Source organism: Podarcis vaucheri (assembly GCF_965113315.1).
Source record: "Podarcis vaucheri genome assembly, chromosome: 15".
NCBI lineage: Eukaryota > Metazoa > Chordata > Lepidosauria > Squamata > Lacertidae > Podarcis > Podarcis vaucheri.
The window spans coordinates 8,114,309-8,135,629 of record NC_138753.1 but is presented as its reverse complement, the minus strand read 5'-3'; the positions used below and the strand labels follow the sequence as shown (position 1 = coordinate 8,135,629).

General features: G+C 44.8%; 1 protein-coding gene across 7 annotated transcripts in view; it reads right to left on the bottom strand.

Moving 5' to 3' along the window:
* LOC309519979 (uncharacterized protein) overlaps positions 1–21,321 on the bottom strand; it is a 70,040-nt gene that overhangs the window by 26,472 nt on the left and 22,247 nt on the right. The window lies entirely within an intron of this gene.

Here is a 21,321-nt window from a genome sequence, read left to right as displayed (position 1 = left end):
CGTCGGATGCAATTGCCTTGGAAACTGGGGCTTTCCATATTTTAAATGACTAATTTCTATTTCATTTACTGGCTATTTTAAATTGAGGGTGTTGAGAAAGGCTGGCGTGGCTTTGTTCTCTTGGGAGCTGCACCATGGTACTAATTATTAAAAACCAGCCTTCTGCATCTCTAGGTTCCTTGATTCAAAAAAGCTTATCACTCTTTTCTTTTACAAAGAATATTAGAGCTGCCTGAAGAGGCGCAAGGACCTGATAGCATATAGTTCTTTGCCAGACTAGGCTTCAATGTATTTCTAATTTTGTATTGGGGGGGGGGATGCAGTATGACTCTATCCAGAGTGATATCAGAAATGAGTCTACAAAGGTTTGCTTCAGCCCCCAATTCAGGCAGAACATCACTACCACTTTGCATTCACCACAAGGGTAGGGGTATTTTTTTTACTGGGATGGGGAGCTCTTTCCCATCTGACTTACTGTTATCTACACCCTGAAGATAACAGCTGGTGGCTCCTTGGGGCAATTAATTCCTAGGGCTAAAACCAAGAGGGAATGATGCAACAGGTGGGGGGAGCCAGGTGAGGGCAGAAGTGCTGTAAGGAGAGCCCTGCAGCTGGATCAGACCAAATGCCCTCATTTATACCAGCAGCATCACAGTGGCCAAGCACATGCCTTTGGGAAGCAGGCAAACAGGATCTGAGCACACCTGTACTGTCTCTCTCCACTTGTGATACCCAGAAACTGGTATACTGGTTCATGGTGAGTTCCAGCACCTCTTTTTCTAGAAAAATAGCACTGCATAAAATATAATAAAAAATCAAATATAATACACTGCTTAAAAAAAGAGAATAAAAATGAATACACCGTGGATAAAACTGAGTAGTACAGAAACACACACACGTCTTTAAGAGGCTTTAAAGCTGATTACCGATCTCAGCCTCTCAAATGCTGAAGGGGGAGCCATTCCAAAGGTGGGCGCCACCACTGAGAAGGCCCACTTTTGTGTTGTTACCAAGCGAGAATCCATTAGCTGCAGAATGACCAGCAGACTTTCCTCAGAAGATCTTACTGCTCAGCTTGGTCTGTACTGGGGAAGTGAACTGCTAGGTGCCCTGCTTTCAAGTGGCTTTGGGCTTTCCATATCAACAACCAAACTTTTTGCTTGTCTCAGTAGTTAATCTGCCTCTTAACACTAATGTAATATAAGCAAATAAAAGGGACGCGGGTGGCGCTGTGGTAAAACCTCAGCGCCTAGGACTTGCCGATCGCATGGTCGGCGGTTAGAATCCCTGCGGCGGGGTGCGCTCCCGCTGCTCGGTCCCAGCGCCTGCCAACCTAGCAGTTCGAAAGCACTCTTTAATTTAAAAAAATTATTTTATAATGAATGATTTTAGAGTGTTGTTTGTTCTGTACTTTTGTACTGTTTTATTGTTGTTAGCCACCCTGAACCCGGCTTTGGCTGGGGAGGGCGGGATATAAATAAAATTTATTATTATTATTATTATCTTAAGTGCAAGTAGATAAATAGGGACCGCTTACTGGCGGGAAGGTAAACGGTGTTTCCGTGTGCGGCTCTGGCTCGCCAGAGCAGCTTCGTCATGCTGGCCACGTGACCCGGAAGTGTCTGCGGACAGCGCTGGCTCCCGGCCTCTAGAGTGAGATGAGCGCACAACCCTAGAGTCTGTCAAGACTGGCCTGTACAGGTACCTTTAATATAAGCAAACTGGGTGCCCCACTGAGTATCTTGAAAGCTGCATTTTACAGCAACCAAATCCGGCACAAGGGTAGTCCCATGCATAGTGCATTACAGTAATCTAGATGTGAGGTTACCAATGCATGGATTAGATGGCAAAGCTATCCCTGTCCAGGAATCATAGATGATGAACCAGCTAGTTGGGAATGGGTGCTCTAGTGACTGTGACATACCTAGGCACAGCCCAAAATATACCACCGATCCTTCGGAGGCAGCATATACAGTGTGGTAGCCAATAAATGACAGTAGCATAGAAAATTGCATTATATCAGGAGAAACTTCTTTGCAAAAAAATAAATAAGGGGAAACTGCATACCAAAATGTGTTTATTAGTAGAAATTCACACCCTAAAATTCTGGTGAATTTTCATTAGAATCTTGTACAGTGGTGCCTCGCAAGACGAAATTAATTCATTCCGCGAGTTTTTTCGTCTTGCAGTTTTTTCCGTCTTGCGAAGCATGGTGTTGGAAAAGTTTTGGAAAAGCTTCAAAAATCACCAAAGTCTTCCAAAACCTCAAAAAAGGCTACCACACCGCGTGCTATGAAGTCCTCGAAGTCAAGTCGCAACTGTATTAACGGTTTTAAGAAAAAGGAAACAAACTTGCAAGACATTTCCGTCTTGCGAAGCAAGCCCATAGGGAAAATCGTCTTGCGAAGCAACTCAAAAAACCAAAAACCCTTTCGTTTTGCGAGTTTTCCGTCTTGCGAGGCATTCGTCTTGCGAGGTACCACTGTATTACTATTTTTTAATCACAAATTGTGACAGGAATGTTGAGAACTGAATTTAAGATCAGAAGAATGAAGAACTGAAAAGTGACAGTTCCATTCATCTCTACACACCCCTAACCAGAAACCCCTCAATGAATCAAAGATTGAAAGTTATAAGATACCTAACCTTTCAGATGAGCTGGAACTTCACATTTAAAAAAAGGAAACAATCTAGCTTCTAGTTTCATCTTAGATGGCGACAAGGTAGGAAAAGGAAATGGGGATGGTGGAGACTCCACAAGGGTCTCTGCCCCCTCTAAGGGCACTTCTTCCATTGCTGAAAGAGAGAGCGCAGCACTCAGGTTGCTTAACAAGAGAAGATGGACTTGGGGCTGCTGCGGTTGAAGGTCAGCGCCCTGCTGACTGCGGGATGGCCTCGTCTCTGGAAAGCAGTCAACCCATCAAAGCCTTAATGGGACTGATGATTAGTGAGGTACCGAGGGAAAAATTAGATTAGAAAAACAAATGAAAATCATTTAGGAAGTGGGGCTTATTCGCGGTGGAAGGCTGCTGCTGTATCAAGGCAGGCAGGCAACAATTTGACTTCCATCCAGGAGAAGGAGAGCAGGTCTGGAATACATTAGTGTGGTGGGAGGCCGGGAATAGCAGCCACTTAACCCTGTCATTCAGCAAACATTAGTGAATTATGAGTGTGTTACTTGTTGGGTTATGCGCTTGCAAAATGCCCAACGGCCTCCTATATCTCAGCTAAAAATATGCTCGTGCGCCTTTGGTGTCAACAAACTGATTTTTATTTTTATTATTACAGACACTCCCCACACAGCTACCCACTCCCCAAATGATCAGAAATAAGTTTTCTGTTCCCCTTTGCAGCTTCTCAAAAATTTAAATCAGAATCCCAGGCCAAGCCTTGTGAAAGAAGCCAAAATTTCCTCTCCTTGTCAAATTACTACCCTTGATGAAGAAAGCAAGTCCTAGAAATGCAATTTAGGACCTTTTCTTCATGCCATAAACAATGGTGGTAGATTACAATGGGTTTAAAATGCTGTTTGAACTGTTCTTACTATGTAACCTGAGCTGCAGATAGGTGCATTGGGGGTGGGCAGAATTATGGGAGGAAGAGGGAAGTTGCTTTTTGCTAATAGCTGTGGGGTGGAGCTTGTCACAAGAGTAAAATAAGATCCAAAATTATTCAAAGGCTGTTCAAAGGCAATTCTATGAAGAGGGTGGGGGGGGTTGCACCTTTTGTTCTATTTAAAAATCCATGAATGGGTGCTCTGTGCCCAAAGGCACAGCTAACTAGTTTTCTAGACCAGCTAACTAGTTTTCAGTGAGTCGGAGGTGATATGAAAAAGAAGCCATTTCCTGTGGTGTACCTGAGGCCTCTGATGAGAAGCTTCTACAGGTTTGTGACGTATTGCCCTTTGGGTGGTCATGCCTCTATGATGTCCTTCATGAACTCTTTCAGGAAAACAAAAAAAAAAACCCAAAACAAATGCCTGTCTCCAATCAAAGCACTCATGGTAGGAGGGGATGGATAGATCAGCCGGCACACCGCCCCCCCATCACCTGAGGTTTTTTAAACTGGTGATTGGCCTTGGTTCTGTCTGCGCCCAGAGCACGCACTCTGCTATCCATTTGTTGACTCCCGCCTTTCTTTTTCCTACAACTCATTTCCCAACTCAATGTCCTTCCGTCTCACCTGCGATTCCTACATTTCAGTCCTGAACCCACCTGCCCCAGTCTTTAAGAAGCTGCACTGTGGAAGCAGAACAAACTGCACAATTATGCAGCTATGAGGGCTGGTCGAACGGTTAGGCACAGAGAGGCAACCACTGCAGGGGGCAGAGGCTGGGGGACAGCTGCAGTGGCAGCCCCACGCGGAACAAGAGCTGTGTCTGCCGCGTGGCCTGTCCTGGCCCCCTAAACTAGCTGCTGCCTTCAGGTGTGGTGCAGGAGGAACTTGGGAACCTAGGAGGCTGCTCTATACGGAATCAGAACATGGTCCATCCACCTCAGTAGTGTCTGCACTGACAGGCAGGGGCTCTCCAGGACTTTAGGCAGGGAGCATTCCCAGCCCTGTCTGGAGCTGCCACTGGGATTGCCCAAAATGTAGCAGAGTCAGGGGCTGGGGCTTCTGGATCGCATTGATGGCCCTTACCATTCCCTCCACAATTCAGGTCAGCAGCCTCATAGTTAAAGACAACACTGTTTGAAAGCCTATCCATAGTCCAGTGGTGGCCGACCTATTTTGTTCTTGTTGATTATTTGTTTACAGTCGTGCCACAAATCCAGTCCGAAGTGGGAGGCAGGCCATTTTTGCCTGTTTGTGACCCATTGAGTACATCGCTTTGGCACTGGGGAGGTCAGCACAAAATGCTGGCCTCATTCCATGTCCCACCTAAGTTTCTGGGCGTCCCTGTCCAACGTGTGCACCCCCAAATTCCTTCGAACACTACTGCTTTGGGCACCAATACCTCAGGTTGCCCTCATACGCTAATCTGTTGCTGCTTTCCCTTCTGCAGGGATATAAGCCAAGACTACAGCTGGTCAGGCACCATAACTAAACCCATCTCTCTACGTCGTGCTCCCCAGGCTGTAGGATGTGCAACAGTTGTCTTAGAGCCAGGGGCCTGGCCTTCTGCTTATTATTATAATTAAGGTCTTAACCCGAGGTACTACAGTGGTACCTCAGGTTACAGACGCTTCAGGTTACAGACTCCGCTAGCCCAGAAATAGTACCTCGGGTTAAGAACTTTGCTTCAGGATGAGAACAGAAATCGCACAGCAGCGGCGCAGCAGCAGCAGGAGGCCCCATTAGCTAAAGTGGTACCTCAGGTTAAGAACAGTTTCAGGTTAAGAACGGACCTCCAGAATGAATTAAGTTCTTAACCCGAGGTACCACTGTACTTCTGGGTTAGCGGAGTCTGTAACCCGAAGTGTTTGTAACCTGAGGTGTTTGTAAGCCGAGGTGTTTTTAACCCAAGGTACCACTGTACAAGTTACTGATTTTGTCTGTCATAAAAGTATACAGTTTCCATCCAGAGAGAGATGCTGTAGGAGGAACAAATCAAGGCTACTTTGAAAAAGTTTTCTTTTTAGGTAGGGAAGTGACCCAACCCAGCCAAGATGGTGCAATTTCCGCAATTTCCACCATAGCTGAACTTTTGCTGAGCTCACCACCTTGCCTCACGTTCCTTACTGGAGAACAAAATAACTGCATTGTGTTAAGCAGTTTCTGCTATAGTTGCTTATTAATCTGCAGCTCTCTCTCTCTCTCTCTCTCTCTCACACACACACACACACACACACACACACACTTTCAGCCTCCTCCCTCTGCTGCTGGAATGAAGATCTAGCCGCTATCAAGCCCACTCATGGAAGCTGTTTAGCAGCGGAAACCAAAACCAGCATTTATTAATTATCAACTTAAGTGCCTCCTTTCATGGATATTTTCAAGGGCCTCCTTATTATTAATAAGAATAATAAAACAGAGTGTGCTTATTAAAGCTCATTCGTTATACAGCATATTGATTACTGACGGGGGGGGTGCACCGATTAAAAATGCACACGTTATACTTGCCACCCCTGCATGGCATTAATTTTGAAAGCTGTAATTCAGACTGATTATTACCCTAAGGATCTTCCTTTTTCTTTCTTTCAAAAATAGAAATTTTTCTATTCTACTCCTCCCCCCACCACACACACAACCCTCACACATATGGAGAAGATCAAATAACTGCCTTCTGTAATGGTCCAACCAAGAATTGACTCCTATAAGCATGGTAAACAAACTTGATCAAAGTGAATCATCTCTTCCACTTCCTCTAGGGAATTAGCTTTTATTCTAAACTATCAGATCAGGGTAGCCAAGAATTTTGAATTGACAGATGTGGGTGCATTCCCACTTTACATGCTCGAGCCCCTCCAGAAAAGTTTTTTTGGGGGGGCGGTTATATTCTGCAACATGTCAGTTACACAGTAATGGTGCAGTGGTAGTGTCCACACATTCTGCTTTTTTTATAGTGCAACAAAAGTGCTATAGCACACACACAGCTCCCCAGAACATTTCTGATATGAAAAATTATAGGATTTCAGCAGGAAGCTATGGGACATGCACCGATTGGAAACAAAGCTATATGCCTGCCCTGAAACTTTTGCAAGAGCAAACAGGAGTGAAAGTGGGGTTGTATTTAACTGCCCCAATACCAGCATGAGCACAAAACATCGTGAATGTGAATTTAAAAAAATGTCTGGGAGGGCTTTAAATGTGAACTGAATCCAACTCTTTCCGTATCCCTAACAGCTGCTGCTTAAACATGCATGAGATTGGGCTGCCTAAAAGATGGTGCTCTCCCAGCTAGGATAACAGTGGCTATTGATTAGTAAAGGTGATGTTTATCCCCAAAACAAATTCGGAGGTCTAAGCCCTCCAAGCACCCAACACCATGCCACGACAAGAGGAGGGTGAGGAGCTGGACACAAATGCCGCCCCCCTAGGAGCCAGTTGCAGAAGTAAGTGTGAGAGTCAATGTTGCTAAGCAGCTGGTCCCTGGGGTTCCCCAGTGCATTGGAACCACCTGACACCCAGAAGCAACCTTAAGATGGCTGCGTTGGGAGTAGGGATGTCAGAGAATTCCAATGAAAATGGGAGTAGAATGTGCCAGGGTTTCCTTATTCATCCCATATCTGGAATGGAAATTGATCCAGTGAATACGATCAGTATACACTGTTGTTGTTTTGAGTCCGCAAATTGATTTAACACCCCACACAAACAAACACATCTGCAACTGGGTTTCCTTTCCTCTGAAATGAAAGAGTGGGATAATGTAACGGTGATGTAATTGCATAATCTATGGAATTAAGAGAAACCTGCAGGTATAGGGTGGTATATAAATTTAATCAATCAATCAATTAATTGGAAAAACTACATAAGTTATGTAATTTTGCCACAGTGGTGTGCAAGACAAACAACCTAGTTTTTGGCGGAAGATGACCTGCAGCATAATGGAAACAGTGCTGCATGTGACAAGTGCAGAGCAGAAAAAGAAGCCTTATTACATCCCTAGTTGGGAACCACAGGTGAGTCATATTCTGTCCTGAGGAAGATCATGCCTTATTATTTACAGGGAACTAGGCAGAGGGCCTTCTCAGTAGTGGCACCCTCCCTGTGGAACACCCTCCCTTCAGATGTCAAGGAGATAAAGAACTGTATAACTTTTAGAAGACATCTGAAGGCAGCCCTGTATCAGGAAATTTTTAATGTTTGATGTTTTATTATGTTTCAGTATATACTGTAAGCCGTCTAGAGTGACTGGAGAAACCCGGCCAGATGGGCGAGGGATAAAGAAAAAAAAATAATAACTATTGTTGTTGTTGTTATGCCACTGGCCTCGCTACCACTTCCTTGTTTATTTCAAAAATCTAATTCATTCTATTACACACACACACACACACACACACACACACACACTTAACACTTTGGTATGTTGCATTCAAAGCAGCTTATGACTTAATCAAAACAAAAGAAGAGTCAGACATCAAAAATCAGTAATTCTAACATAAAACAACAAAACAATGAAACACGGATAGCGGTGCCAATTTTACAGAGCAATCTTCAGAGATTTAAAGCTTGCTGGAACAGCGGCAGCAACAAGTCCTAACTCCCGGCCTGAATGCAACAAGAGGTGGAACCTGGCAGAAATCCTGGAAGCATCTTTATGGGGTGGGAGGGCATTCTGTGATCTAGGTACGACCACTGAGAGATGCCCACCTGCATGATGGAAATAGTCCACCCCACATTGTGGCTCCCCAGCTTCTACTAGTGGCATAATATACTGCCTTTGAAAATGGAGGCGGCATAGAAACCTCTCCTCCATGAGTTTTCTTATGTTTTCATTGTACAGTCCCATATTCTAAAGTGCCACAGGGAAAACCAGGTGTTTTGGCTCACTTAATATATCTAGCTATCTGTATCATTTAACACGTCATATGATGCACAAGGATTCACTCTCATTTTTAAAAAGTACAGAAAGGGGGTTATTCCCAGACTCTTTACCTCCAGCATTGTTGAATACAGGGCCCCCACTGAGTCAAGGGGTCCCCCAATTGTTTCCTGACACTTGACCCCATTTCCTGTATTAGTTTACTGGTGGAGAAACAAAACCTTTTACAATCTTGTGTGAAAAATGTGAACTCTAAGAGGCAATTTCTCAGGCAGCCACTGTTGAAAGGGAAGCCCTTATTTTAGCTTTTTAGTGAAAGAAAAGGGCTGTTTCCAAGAGGTCCTGGCTTTGTTTGGTTCCCTCCCCCCCTTTTTTTTTACCAGCAACAGCTGCTGGGCTAGACAGACCCCCCTTTGATATCATGCCATGAATCCACTTACAGATGCTTTGTCATGCTGTCATCTATGCTCATAAAACAGTCAGAATTGGCTATTCAACAAACACACAATCCAGAGGTGGGGTGGGGGGGGAGCCTGAGGCCCTCAGCATTAGAAAAGACCCCCACAAAGAGACCCATGGCCACAAAAGGCCCAGAGCAACCCAGGCATGCCCTTTATCTTGCCTGTACTACAAAGGATGTGCAGTGAGGAGATCCAAACAGCTCTCTGAAGCTTTTTATAACCTTTAGCGGACTCTTGTTACCACAGCCACTATGAGGCAGAAGATTTTGCACCTGCCCACCCTGAAAGACATCTCAGGCTGAGGCTCCTTGCCCAAAGGCACCAAGCAACTTCCTGGCTGAATGGGGATTTGTATTAATCATAGATATATAATAGAATTGTAGAGTTGGAAGGGGCCATCTAATCCACCCCCTTCAATGAAGGAATATTTTACCCATCGTAAGACTCGAACCCACAACCCTAAGATCAAGAGTCTCATGTTCTATCAACAAATATCTAGCCGTTAAATGGAGCTTTCAAGCATTATCTTGTTAGAATCCTTATAGCAACCCTGGAAAGGAGGCTGGTGTCATCAACTTAACAAGGGAGACGGGGCACCAAGGTGTAGCCAAAACGACTTGCCTAAGCCGCCAGGTCACTTTGTGGTGCTGGGTGAGATTTCTCTGCTTGTAGTTCAGTCTCCTGGCCACATATGCAGCCGCAGTTCACAGAGATGACACAGCAGATCCAATAACTTCTCACAGCAGCTCACAATCTGTCTCACATTCAGTTATACAGATAGAACAAAAAGGAACACAGCCACAGATCCCATTAGGCCACACACGTTTTTGCAAACATACTGACTTTCTGAGTAGGAATGAAGGCTGAGGCGCCAAATTGACAAGAATAGAAAATGGATTCCCTCACCTGGAAGGACAAGGCGCAAGGCCTACTGATGCTCTTGCCATCATTTCTAATTCTGTTCCAAAACTTGTTACACGCCGCCTATTCATGTCCGTAGTACACAATCGACACCCTTCAGGAGGGGCTCTCCAACCATTTGAATTCACCCTGAAAGGCGCCCTCTTCTGTTATCTCCTGAGACTGACAGGTGCCAACCACCAAGCATCCAGTACACAATAAAATGAAGAACCTATCAACTGTATCTTAAAATATTAAATGATGATATTAATTATGGTTGGAAATCAGTGTGTCAAAATGGTAAATGAATGGTAAATAAATGGTTGGATTCCCACCCCCTGCCCTTCAGTGTTTCTGTAATGTGGAAGGTATTTTGGACCTCGTTTTTCTCCCTTTGCAAAACAGCCCTTTTGTTTGCCAATCCAAGTCACAGAGGCAGCTGCTAATTTGCTTTTTTAAAAGCATGGTGCATATCCATGGCATCTTGTAAATTTGCGACTCTGTGAAAGGGAAGCCATCTGCAAAGGCCAGAAGGAAAACTCTCCTCTTGTGTTGACAGACACAGTGATGTAAACAGATCCCTTTTTATGTAGCAAAGCTGTTTGTGTCAGATCCACACAGACTTTGTTTCCAGGATATTGTGGCAATAGCACCATAAGGACGTTCTCTTAATTCGGGGGGCGGGGTGGAATGAAACAGTAAATCACCTAAATAAAGCCCCTTAAATGTAGATGCAATATACCCACTATCTTTCTGGTGTTCCACAGTGGCTAAGGGTAACAGCTGTGTGAGAATCTTGGCTCTGACAACTATTAGTACATGGTAGGGGGCGAGGATGACAGAGAGAGGGATAAGTAAGAAGGACCTAGGACTGGTGGGGAAACCCCCACTGCCAGTGGGAGAACCAGGAAAGGTTTAAGAACTGATAGGATCATAGGTGAGGTAGTCCTTGGTGTCATTGGTAACATGTTCAGTGAGAAGTGAATAGCAGGAAGCAGCCCTGATGCAAGGGCAATAGCGATGTTAACATCACCCAGGCCATTATGGAAAATGTATATGGGACCCCACCAGCTCTAATTCAGAGACCTTCTGCTGCGGGCCCACCGACAAGAATAGGCAAGACACCAGAGGGCCTTTTGACAAGAGACTTCTCAAATCTTCCCCTGTCAAGGAGGTACCCCCTAGAGCTCTAAATAGGACGGAGCTGCGGAAGGGAGGTTCTTTTTTGCCCCCATCCTGCTTTCCATCTGAGTTCATGGGAAACCACTGTGGACACACAGAGCAAAACAATACCTGCTAGTTTGCTGTGCACTGATACTGAAGAAGAGACGTGAGCCATCTTTTCTATTTAAAAAATGATATTTTCACAAGCACCCCCTATTATCACACTATCGGACCCGAGCCATCTTAAAATTCAGCCACATGTCAGCCCAGCCCAGTGTGCATTGGAACGAAAAGTTACAAGAATATAGAAAGAGTGCTGCTGGATCAGGCCAGAAGCCCGCCCAGTTCAGCATCCTGTTCTCACTGCAGCCAACTGGATGCTCCAATGGGAAGCCCAAAAGCAGGAACTGAGCACAACAGCACTCTTCCCATCTACAATTCGCAGCAAGTGGCATTCAGATAGCGTTCAGACCTCCAACAGTGGCATGACTTTGGTCCAGTATTTCTGAAGGAGCGTCTCCACCCCCATCATTCTGCCCGGACACTGAGGTCCAGCGCCGAGGGCCTTCTGGCAGTTCCCTCACTGTGAGAAGCGAAGTTACAGGGAACCAGGCAGAGGGCCTTCTCGGTAGTGGCACCCGCCCTGTGGAACGCCCTCCCACCACACGTCAAAGAGAAAAACAACTACCAGACTCTTAGAAGACATCTGAAGGCAGCCCTGTTTAGGGAAGCTTTTAATGTTTAATAGGTTATTGTATTTTAGTGTTTTGTTGGAAGCCACCCAGAGTGGCAGAGGAAGCCCAGCCAGATGGGTGGGGTATAAATAATAAATGATGATGATGATGATGATGAACATAGCCAGCATGGCTAATAGCCATAGCTAGCCTTACCCACCATTAATGTGTTTAACCCTGTTTGAAAGCCATCCAAGTCAGCAGCCATCACTATCTGACTGTAGCTATATCGGTGCAAGGCACTCTGCACTGTCACTTAAAGGATGAAGTGAAAAGAATCTCCGACAGAAGGCTGGGAAAAGATCTACCTCTGCCAAAAACCTTGGGAGAGCTGATGCTGGTCAGAATAGACAACATTGGACAGGATGGGCCTGCAGCCTGACTCCATATGAGACACCTCATGTGTACATCATCACAATAAACCTTGCAGCAACCCCATAAGGTGGGTGAAAGCTATACCCCAATATCCCAAGTTTCGGGGGAGGCAGAAATGCACAGTAGCATAATAAATCCTCGCCACACGCAGTCTATATCGATGCTCTGGAGAAATGTTGCTTCCCTTCTCCATTTGTCCCGTCAACTCTTTGCTCTCATGATGCATAACTCAACTTGGTGCAACATCTGCTTTTCAGTAATGAGCTATCATTCTCATCCTTGAACAATTATACCCATTAATACGTGTCACCTATCTATCCAGGGGAAAAAGGAAAAAAATCTCAGCCCTTTATTACTATACAGCCTAAGTATTTGGGTATTCTTTTATGATAAAGCCGCATTATCCAACAACAACCAGATCAATGTAGCAGATAGATTGTTGGACAGATGAGATAGACGAAACTCACTTTTGCAGGTCACCTCAGATCCCCAATTATATTTAGATGATAGACTTCCAGCAGTCTAGGAGTGATTTCCTCTATACTGTACCAAAGAACTGTGAACTACCGTTTAGGGCTAGGGATGTATTTAGAAGGGTACGCAGCACATTCATCAAACTACAATTGTTATGGGAGGATAAAGCACTGGTTAATTTTTAGCAAAAAGGGGTGTTGGGGCTCACTCCTGGATAGAGAATTATTTGATCTAATCCCCTAATCCCTGATGTAGAAGGACACTCTCTGCTTACTTAAAATGCACTCTGAACATCTCCAGGAGCATAAATCAATAAAAAACAAAAAACAGAAAAACATTCTAAAGCATCCACCATTAAATCCAGAGTCATGCACTTAGTAGATCCCAAGATGCTGTCTGAAATTAAGTCTTCACTTGAAATCTAAAATCTGATTAAGAAGGGGGTAACATGAGTCTATTGGAAGAGCAAGTTTCAGCATGTTGGTGCCACAGCTAAAAAGACTATATTGTATCACCATTAGTGATGGGGGAATCTGCCAGTTTTGGTTTCTCTCAGTTTCTCCTTTTTCCTGTCTTAGTTCAGTTCTCCACATTTATTTATTTATTTATTTATTTTTAATGGTAAAAAAATATATTCCTGAAAATTCACCAGTGTTTCAGTGTGAATTTATACACATTGCTTGATTGGCTAACTGCATTGCAAATTTCAGAAAACTGCAAATTTTGGAAGATGGCAACATTTTTGGTTCGCAAATTGTTTTGGAAACTGTGAATTAGGTACAGCCACCTTTAAATGAGCACTGAATCAAATTTCCCTCCATCTTTAAGATCCCCACCTTGTATTCCCAGACTGTGGAATACTACCTTGCATTCCCATGCTTAGGAAACTGTTCCACGAGATGAGGGAGTGGACTTATTTAATTGGTGAAATCTTGCATTAAAACACAACAGTACTAGAGGAAAAATGTGCTTTGGGGAAACAGTAATACAGCGATACAGCATTTTCTAAGAGCAAGCCAATCAGAAAGGTAACACAAGGTATAGCAGCAGGACACAGGGGTAAAATAAACAAGAAAAAAACTAATCCCAAAGAAGGGCAATGTGAGAAAATTATGGCACACAACTAAAATATAAGAGGGCAAGCTTGTGACATAACCAGGAGGAGGGTAACATGGATATTTATGTGCATGTATTTGATGTGGTAACAAGCTGGACCACAGAACAGTCCAAGCATCTATCAGAATAGTGAATACACAAGTGCGCTGGGAAGCAGCACAAATTATCACCAAAACTAACTTATCTTAACTGAAATGGGAATCTTGGTTCACTTTCTTATTTGCTTTGGTTGCCAGCAAACCCAAAGGCACCGGCATTCCTTTAATTTGCACAACTTAGCTGTCCTGGCCTTTCCCGCCCTGAGATGCCTGGGGGGAAATTGCAAATGTGAGTGGAGGGAGGGGGAGATTCCCCACCGCACTCCCCCAGGTTGATCAGACAGACAGGCTAGTTATCCAGCTGCCCTCTGCTAGTGAGAGATCCGGCGCTTCCTGCCAGCCCACGCACCGCGGGCTAATTGACATGACATATTGACTGGCACTCTTCCGGGGAAGCGGGCAGGAAGGACTGCGCATACCATTCCAGCTCGGCAATAATTACTGATTAAAAACTAGTTAAAAGGCAATGAAGACTGAAACGTACATTAAACCAAACGACCCTCATCTATAGCAAAGCCACAGATAGATTGGCGCGATTATGAAATCATCGCTTAAAATGTCTACAAACATTAATGGCTGTTTGAATTTCCCAGAGATTTATGGGGAGAGAGTGGCTAATTTCACCTGGGCTGCTGCTTTCCCTTCCTGTGCTGCTGCCACAGCCCTTGATGCAAAACCCACAGACAGTTGCCTTTGTTTGTATGCATGCCTTGAATCCCTGGGCCTGCAAAATACACCGTCTTCTATTTTTAAGCCTGCATAATTAAATCCTTTGCTTCATTGTTTTGTAAATGGAAAATGACACCAGTAGCAAAATTAATAACTTTAGAGATGTACCAGGAAGCCAGTGTGCTCTCTGTGTTTCTTGCCGCAAGTGAAATGTTCATTAATGCTAAGGGTATAATAAGCTGCTTCTCCCCTCTGAGTCCCTCGCCCCCTCCTTCTTTCCCCATCATTTAGGAAGTTTTAGTGTTTGTGTGTATAGTATCTGGCTAATTTGGGGTCATTATCTCAGCAGTCACTTTGGGGCACCTCGGTGCCTTGATTTGAGACAAGCATTCAATCTTTTCTCTTCCTCCAATTTAAAACACAGCGGTGAACAAAACCTAAAGAGCCCTCCTGTACCAGTGTGTGCAATCAAATTTAGTCAAAATAAACATTCAGATGACTTGGCCAGACCGGCTGGAACAAAGGCTCATCTGCTTCCACATAGCTCGCACTCGGCACCAGTGGGGTCAGCCCCACCCCAGGAGCAACAACTCTTCATCAAATCAGATAAAGGTAATCAAGGTAACTAGAAAGCTGTGAGGCTTGGTAGTTCAGAGGTCAAACTACAAGCAAGCAACGCAAATCTCAACTCTCTGCTTTTTAAATAGTAGTTTGAGAGAGATTTCTCCCCTATGGCGCACCAATCTTTCTTCTGTCCCTATAGCCTATCTCAGACAGCAATTATCCAGAAACTGAGTACAGTGGTACCTCGGGTTACATACGCTTCAGGTTACATACGCTTCAGGTTACAGACTCCGCTAACCCAGAAATAGCGCTTCAGGTTAAGAACTTTGCTTCAGGATGAGAACAGAAATCGGGCTCCGGCGGCGCGACAGCAGCAGGGGGCCCCATTAGCTAAAGTGGTGCTTCGGGTTAAGAACAGTTTCAGGTTAAGAACAGACCTCCGGAACGAATTAAGTACTTAACCCGAGGTACCACTGTATGTGGATGGCGTCCTGGGTTCACCTCAAGGACCACCTCTCCCCATATGAACCAACCCAGACCCTGCAGTCATCACCCATGAGATGTCCGGAGGGTGGCAACATGAGAGCGAGCCTTTTCTGCGGTGGCTCCCCGTTTGTGGAACACTCTCTCCAGAGCAGCTCACCTGGCTCCTACATTACCGATTTTTAGGCACCAGATGAAAAGGTTTCTCTATAACCAGGTCTTTGGATGATTAAACCTTTTGGGGCCTTTTAACTCTACAGAGGAAGGTTATTGGTTGGTTTGTTTTTATATATTTTGTGTGGGGTTTTTTTTTGTATTTTTATGTTGTGAGCTGCCTTGTGGTCTACAGATGAAGGGCGGTACACAGATTTAATAAATATATAAAGGAATAGGCTTAAGATGCAGATTGTGCATTTATATTTAATAATCAATTTTTAATAAAAGAAGAGGCATATACCAGCTTCCTCATGAAATTCTGAGCAGGCAGGTCTGTAGAAGGCAAACTGGCAACATCTGATCAGCATATAGAAATTGCAACCCAGATATCGTTTTTCCATGGATGGTAATCTTTATTAAGCGACTCACTGCCCTCTTTACAATCAGCGAGGAAAGGTATCATTCAATAGCTGATTTGACAGACAGGTCTGGTTTGCATGCAGCGCCAAACTACGGTTTAATGCAGCTGTAGGGAACCTTTGGTGCTGAGTGATGGTTCTGAATTACAACTCCCATCATCCCTGGCCTTGAGCCACACATCCAGAGGCCGATGGGGATTGTGGTTTTAGAACAAAGATTCACTATAACTGTATTAAAGGGTCATGGTCAGAGCTACAGAGACTTTGGTCCTTCCGATTTTGCCCATCTCAAACCCCCATCAGCCCGGCCAGAAGAGCTAGTGGCCAGGGAAGATGTAAGTCATCTTCGGGAAGACTGAAAGTCATCTTCGGGAAGACTGACTTTTTGTTACATGCACGAGCATCTAGGGAGACAAAGAGGAAAGTATCAGAAGTGTTCGTTTCCATTTTTAACTATCCATGGTTATCTGCTGTGACCAAACTGAGGACTGCAGTTATTTTACTACAGATTAGAGCACAGAAATGTGGCTAGCAGTACATTTTGGGGGTGGGGGAGCCAGGATCATTAACCACCGTTTGAAGTTTGCTTGCTTGCCAAAACTAAAAGTAGGGAACATGTGGCCCTCCAGATGTTAGACTCCAACTCCCATCAGCTCCAGCCAGTAGAGCCAGTGTTCAAGGATGATGGGATATGTATTCCAGCAACATCTTAACTGCCCTGAGTCCCCATGCCTGCCCCAAACCATAGTTAACACAAATCATATTTTGACCAAGTTCAAACATAACAAGTAACCATGGTTATGTGATAATGAACCTCCCTGCAGGCTGTTCATCAGGAAGAAGAAGAAGAAGAGTTTGGATTTGATATCCCGCTTTATCACTGCCCTAAGGAGTCTCAAAGCGGCTAACAATCTCCTTTCCCTTCCTCCCCCACAACAAACACTCTGTGAGGTGAGTGGGGCTGAGAGACTTCAGAGAAGTGTGACTGGCCCGAGGTCACCCAGCAGCTGCATGTGGAGGAGCGGGGAAGCGAACCCGGTTCACCAGATTACGAGTCCACTGCTCTTAACCACTACACCACACTGGCTCTCAAAGGAGGAGGAGAGAGGTGTGCTCCTCTAGAGCCAAATTATGATTTAGTATTACACTAATTGCTTTGAGCAATCTATGGGACTTAGTCACAATAAACTTAAATCCCATTTATTTCAGTGGGACTATTCCAAATACGACAAAGTCTGGATCTGACCCAAACTGTCCATAGCAAACAAGTTGGATGAACAGTCAAACACTTCTCAACCAACTTTATTCTCAGCTTGGTATCAGGAGTGGAGGTGAGCGTTCATCTCTCCCTCTCAAACTATTATGTGGGTGTTGTCACATTAGCAATGCCATCATCTTACCCTGATTAATTGCTGACCAGTTTCTTTACTGCACAAGGGGAAAACATACATTAGGAATAGATACCACTTTAATATACATGCATTCTGCAGCTGTCACATTGGGGGAAATGAACTTGAAATATATCATTTGATGTCAAACTGGAAAATTCTGCTTGAAAATTCCTGTAGCACCTAAACTGAAATGTCACAATATTCAGTCTCATCCACACTCTGCTTCCCCTAAAATATCCTGGGAGCTGCAGTTCCACCCACTGCGCTATAATTCCCAGCGCCCTTAACCAACTAGTTTCCTTGATTCTTTGGGTGCTTTAAATGTATGGAATGGGACCAACCAGAATCTTAGTGTATTTACTACTAAATTATATAGCAGAAGTAGGAAGGGGAGGCATCCTGGAAATTCTGGGGTGGTTATAAATGCAGGCAGTTTGTCAAGTTTCTGAATTAAGACATAATCATGGTGGCTTATAATTGCTAATAACAAAAAACCCACCTCAAATAAATTAGTGGATCCCTATAGGACAAAAATGATGCTTTGCTCAAACAGTTATTCCCTTGTATGTTCTTTCCCCCTGCAGAACATGCCATCATGATTGATTGACTTGAGCTCTGAGAATATCCATTTCCCATTACTTCAACTCACACACGTTCTTGCTCTGAATAGGAGGGGAAGGAGAGGTTCCCCCCTCATTGCACCCCTCCTCTTGTAACAGGCCTGCCTGGTGCTGATATATTGGGAAGGAGGAAACCAGGAGAATAGGGACTTGCTCTAATGATAAAACTATAGCAATTTGGCTCTTCAGAGGATAATCCCCTGTTCACACTTAACTCAAGGTTGCCACAGTGAGAGAGAAAACATGACCCGGTTTAGAGGCTCTCATCCCCCCGCCTTTCGTCTTCTTCTTGAGAACTACTGTATTTGATAACCAACCCAACAAGGACACTACAGTAGGCAGCTCCCCTGCTGGAAAAAGGAGAGAGAAGTGCGCCTCTCTCTTACACTGTAATTTACGGACAAAGAGAAAAGAAAAGGATTGTACTGTACAGTTTGTCAAATTGGCTCAAATGAGACCATTTTTGTTTTCTCCCTCTCTCTTAAAAGTTAATGCGTCGGCGCCTGTTTTGACAGAGGCTGAACTCGCCGCTGGCTTCCATTTGGCTCCTCGCTCAAAGCTAATTAGGACGTCTAGGTTGGCCTGCGCTAAGTGCTCACACAGCTTTGGAGGTACTTAACCTGGCTTAGGGATTCAATCAGGGGTGACCCCTGGGGCTGGCGACGCGTCCCATCTCCCTGGCAGCAGCCTTCCGCTGGCTGCTCAAAGAGACACAATCCTCCCAAAACCGCTGGCTTGTGGCACTGATATGCCTCACAGCCACACTGCTGCTGCTGCCACAGTCTTTGTGGCATGAAGGTTTCAAAGGCTTGTTAACAAGGCCTGGCAAAACAATCTGGGTGATTTGGTGGGCACCCAGCGGACGCACTATGTCTGCGCAGCTTTGTAGGCACGAGTAAGTCTTATTTTTCCTGCCCAAATATCAATTTCTTTGCCTAGGCAAACTGTCTTGTTTTCAAGGTTGACCAAAGATTCCTGGGAGGATGTTCTAGGGATCATGGGGCTGACTGGATCTCCCTCTCATAGAAACAAAAGGAAGTTGCTGGTTCAGCTAACTCAGTATTGTCCACAGTGACTTGACAGGTGCTCTCCAGGGTTTCAGGTACTTCCAGCTGTACCTAGAGATGTTGGGGATTGGAACTGGAACCTCCTGCATGTAAATCAGATGCTCCGGCATTGAAATTCCCCTTCTCCAGGACTGGAGGAAGACCTGAGATCAGAGCTTCAATGTTGGTATGGCCAAAATGGAGACATAATGGGGCAGTAAGGACAGAAGACAATTCTGTGGGATCAGGCCAATGGCCCATTGAATCCACCATCCTGTTCTCTTAGTAGCCAACCAGATTTTTGTGGGAAGCTTGCAGGCCAGACATGAACACAACAGCATTCTTCTCACCTGTGATTCTGAACAGCAGAGACAAGAGTGTAGCCCTTGTGGCTAGTAGCCATTGGTAGTCTTGTTCTCCCGTGAATTTTCTAATTCTCTTTTAAAGCCATCCAGTTTGGTGGCCATCACTGCCTCCGTTGGGAGTGAGTGCCGCAGTTTTACTGTGCTGCAAGGAAAACTTTCTTTTCTGTCCAACGTCCAGCAGTTCAGAGGCAAGCCAGGGGAGGACCAGGAACCTGGAAGCAATTTGATCTGAAGGATTCAACTGTCCAAGTTCCCTGACCCACCCCTAAACCAGGATGAAATTTCGACAGGCTCAGAAACATGTCTCAATCTCTCACTCCTTTAAAAAGCCTTTTTAAAAAATTAATGCAAGGATAGTTTAATCACAGCATGGTGCAGGATTTTCCCACCGAAGTACATTTGAATTTTGTTTCCCACCTGCCAAATAAAAAAACCCCTCACTTAGGATTGCAGCTTAAGGAGCCTAAATTCTGATATTACCTCTTAAAAAATACACCCCTAGCTGGTGTGAGTGGGTGTTACTACAGACCAATTTCTCTTCTCAAAAGCTGTTGAGATTCTTGTGCCTCCTTTGCAATGAATTTGCAAAGATGTAAGATGATGTAAGAGCTCCAAGGGTGAGCAGGCAGCACTGACAGGAACACACCTCACCGATACACACTTTTATTGCAGAGGAGAAGCGGGAAGGATTTCAGGGCAAGAGAAAGAAGATTTCACCTCTTTAGCCTTTCAAAACGGAGATCAGAAGAAAACTAGCAAACTTCAATATGAAAAGCAAGGGCCAAGGCCTTTCACAATCACTGCTTCTGTTCACTTGCTGAGAAAAAAAATGGCAACTTCAAAAAAATCAATAAAAATACATAGCTAAGTGAGGTTCTTCTGCCCCCCCCAACAGAAGGCCTGCTCCCCCCCCCCACAAAAATCCTAGCTACGCCCATGTTGGGTCTCCAGCTCTTTTTGGACTACAACTCCCATCATCCCTAGCGACCAGGACCAGTGGTCAAGGATGATAGGAACTGTAGTCCAAAAACAGCTGGAGACCCAGGTTTGGGAAACACTAGTCTAATCCTTTATTTTGAATGCCATCTAAACTGGTGGAAATTAGGAAGCTTATACCAAGCCAGGCCTTTGGTTTGTCTGGCTCTGTGTCATCTGACCTGGTTGCCAGCGCTCTCCAGGGTTTCAGACAAGGGTCCTCTCCCAGACCTCCCTGGAGCTGCTAAGGCTTGAAACCTGGGGCCTTCTGCACACAAAGCAAATGCTCTCCCACCGAGCCATGTGCCTTCCAGCTCCGTCTGAATGATAACGTCCTTTGCTGGTGGCTGCAGGACAGCCAGGACCCACACACGGCTTACACAGGAAAATATATTACTGCTGAGGTTTATAACATACCACAGCCACGGCCGGAGAGATTTATGCACTGCCTCTATTGAGTCTGTAATCGTCGAAAGGTGATGTCAAAATAACGACGAGACCCTGATTTATGCTGACAAAAGAGCCAGTAAAATATCAGTGTGGCAGACAGAATGGGTGTTCGGGGCTGAGGCTAACCAAAACAGACTGGATCCTATCGGTTTTCCTGGTGTATTAATAACTGGAGTAACGTGCAATCACAATCCGCTACGCCACTGCGTGTGAAAACACTGTCTGGCAGAATCACCACCTTTGCCTTTGTGATGCAAAGTATTCTCATTAACTGACAGATATATATCGTCATAACCACCCTGGCCCAGCTGCCACCTGGACCCCTCCTCTCAAACATAATCAACAGCTGAGCAACAGCACTAAGCAAAAAAATACTGGGGACGAAGGGGGCGGAGGGGTCAAAGTAGATTTCACCATGTGTGTCTTTGTCCCACAT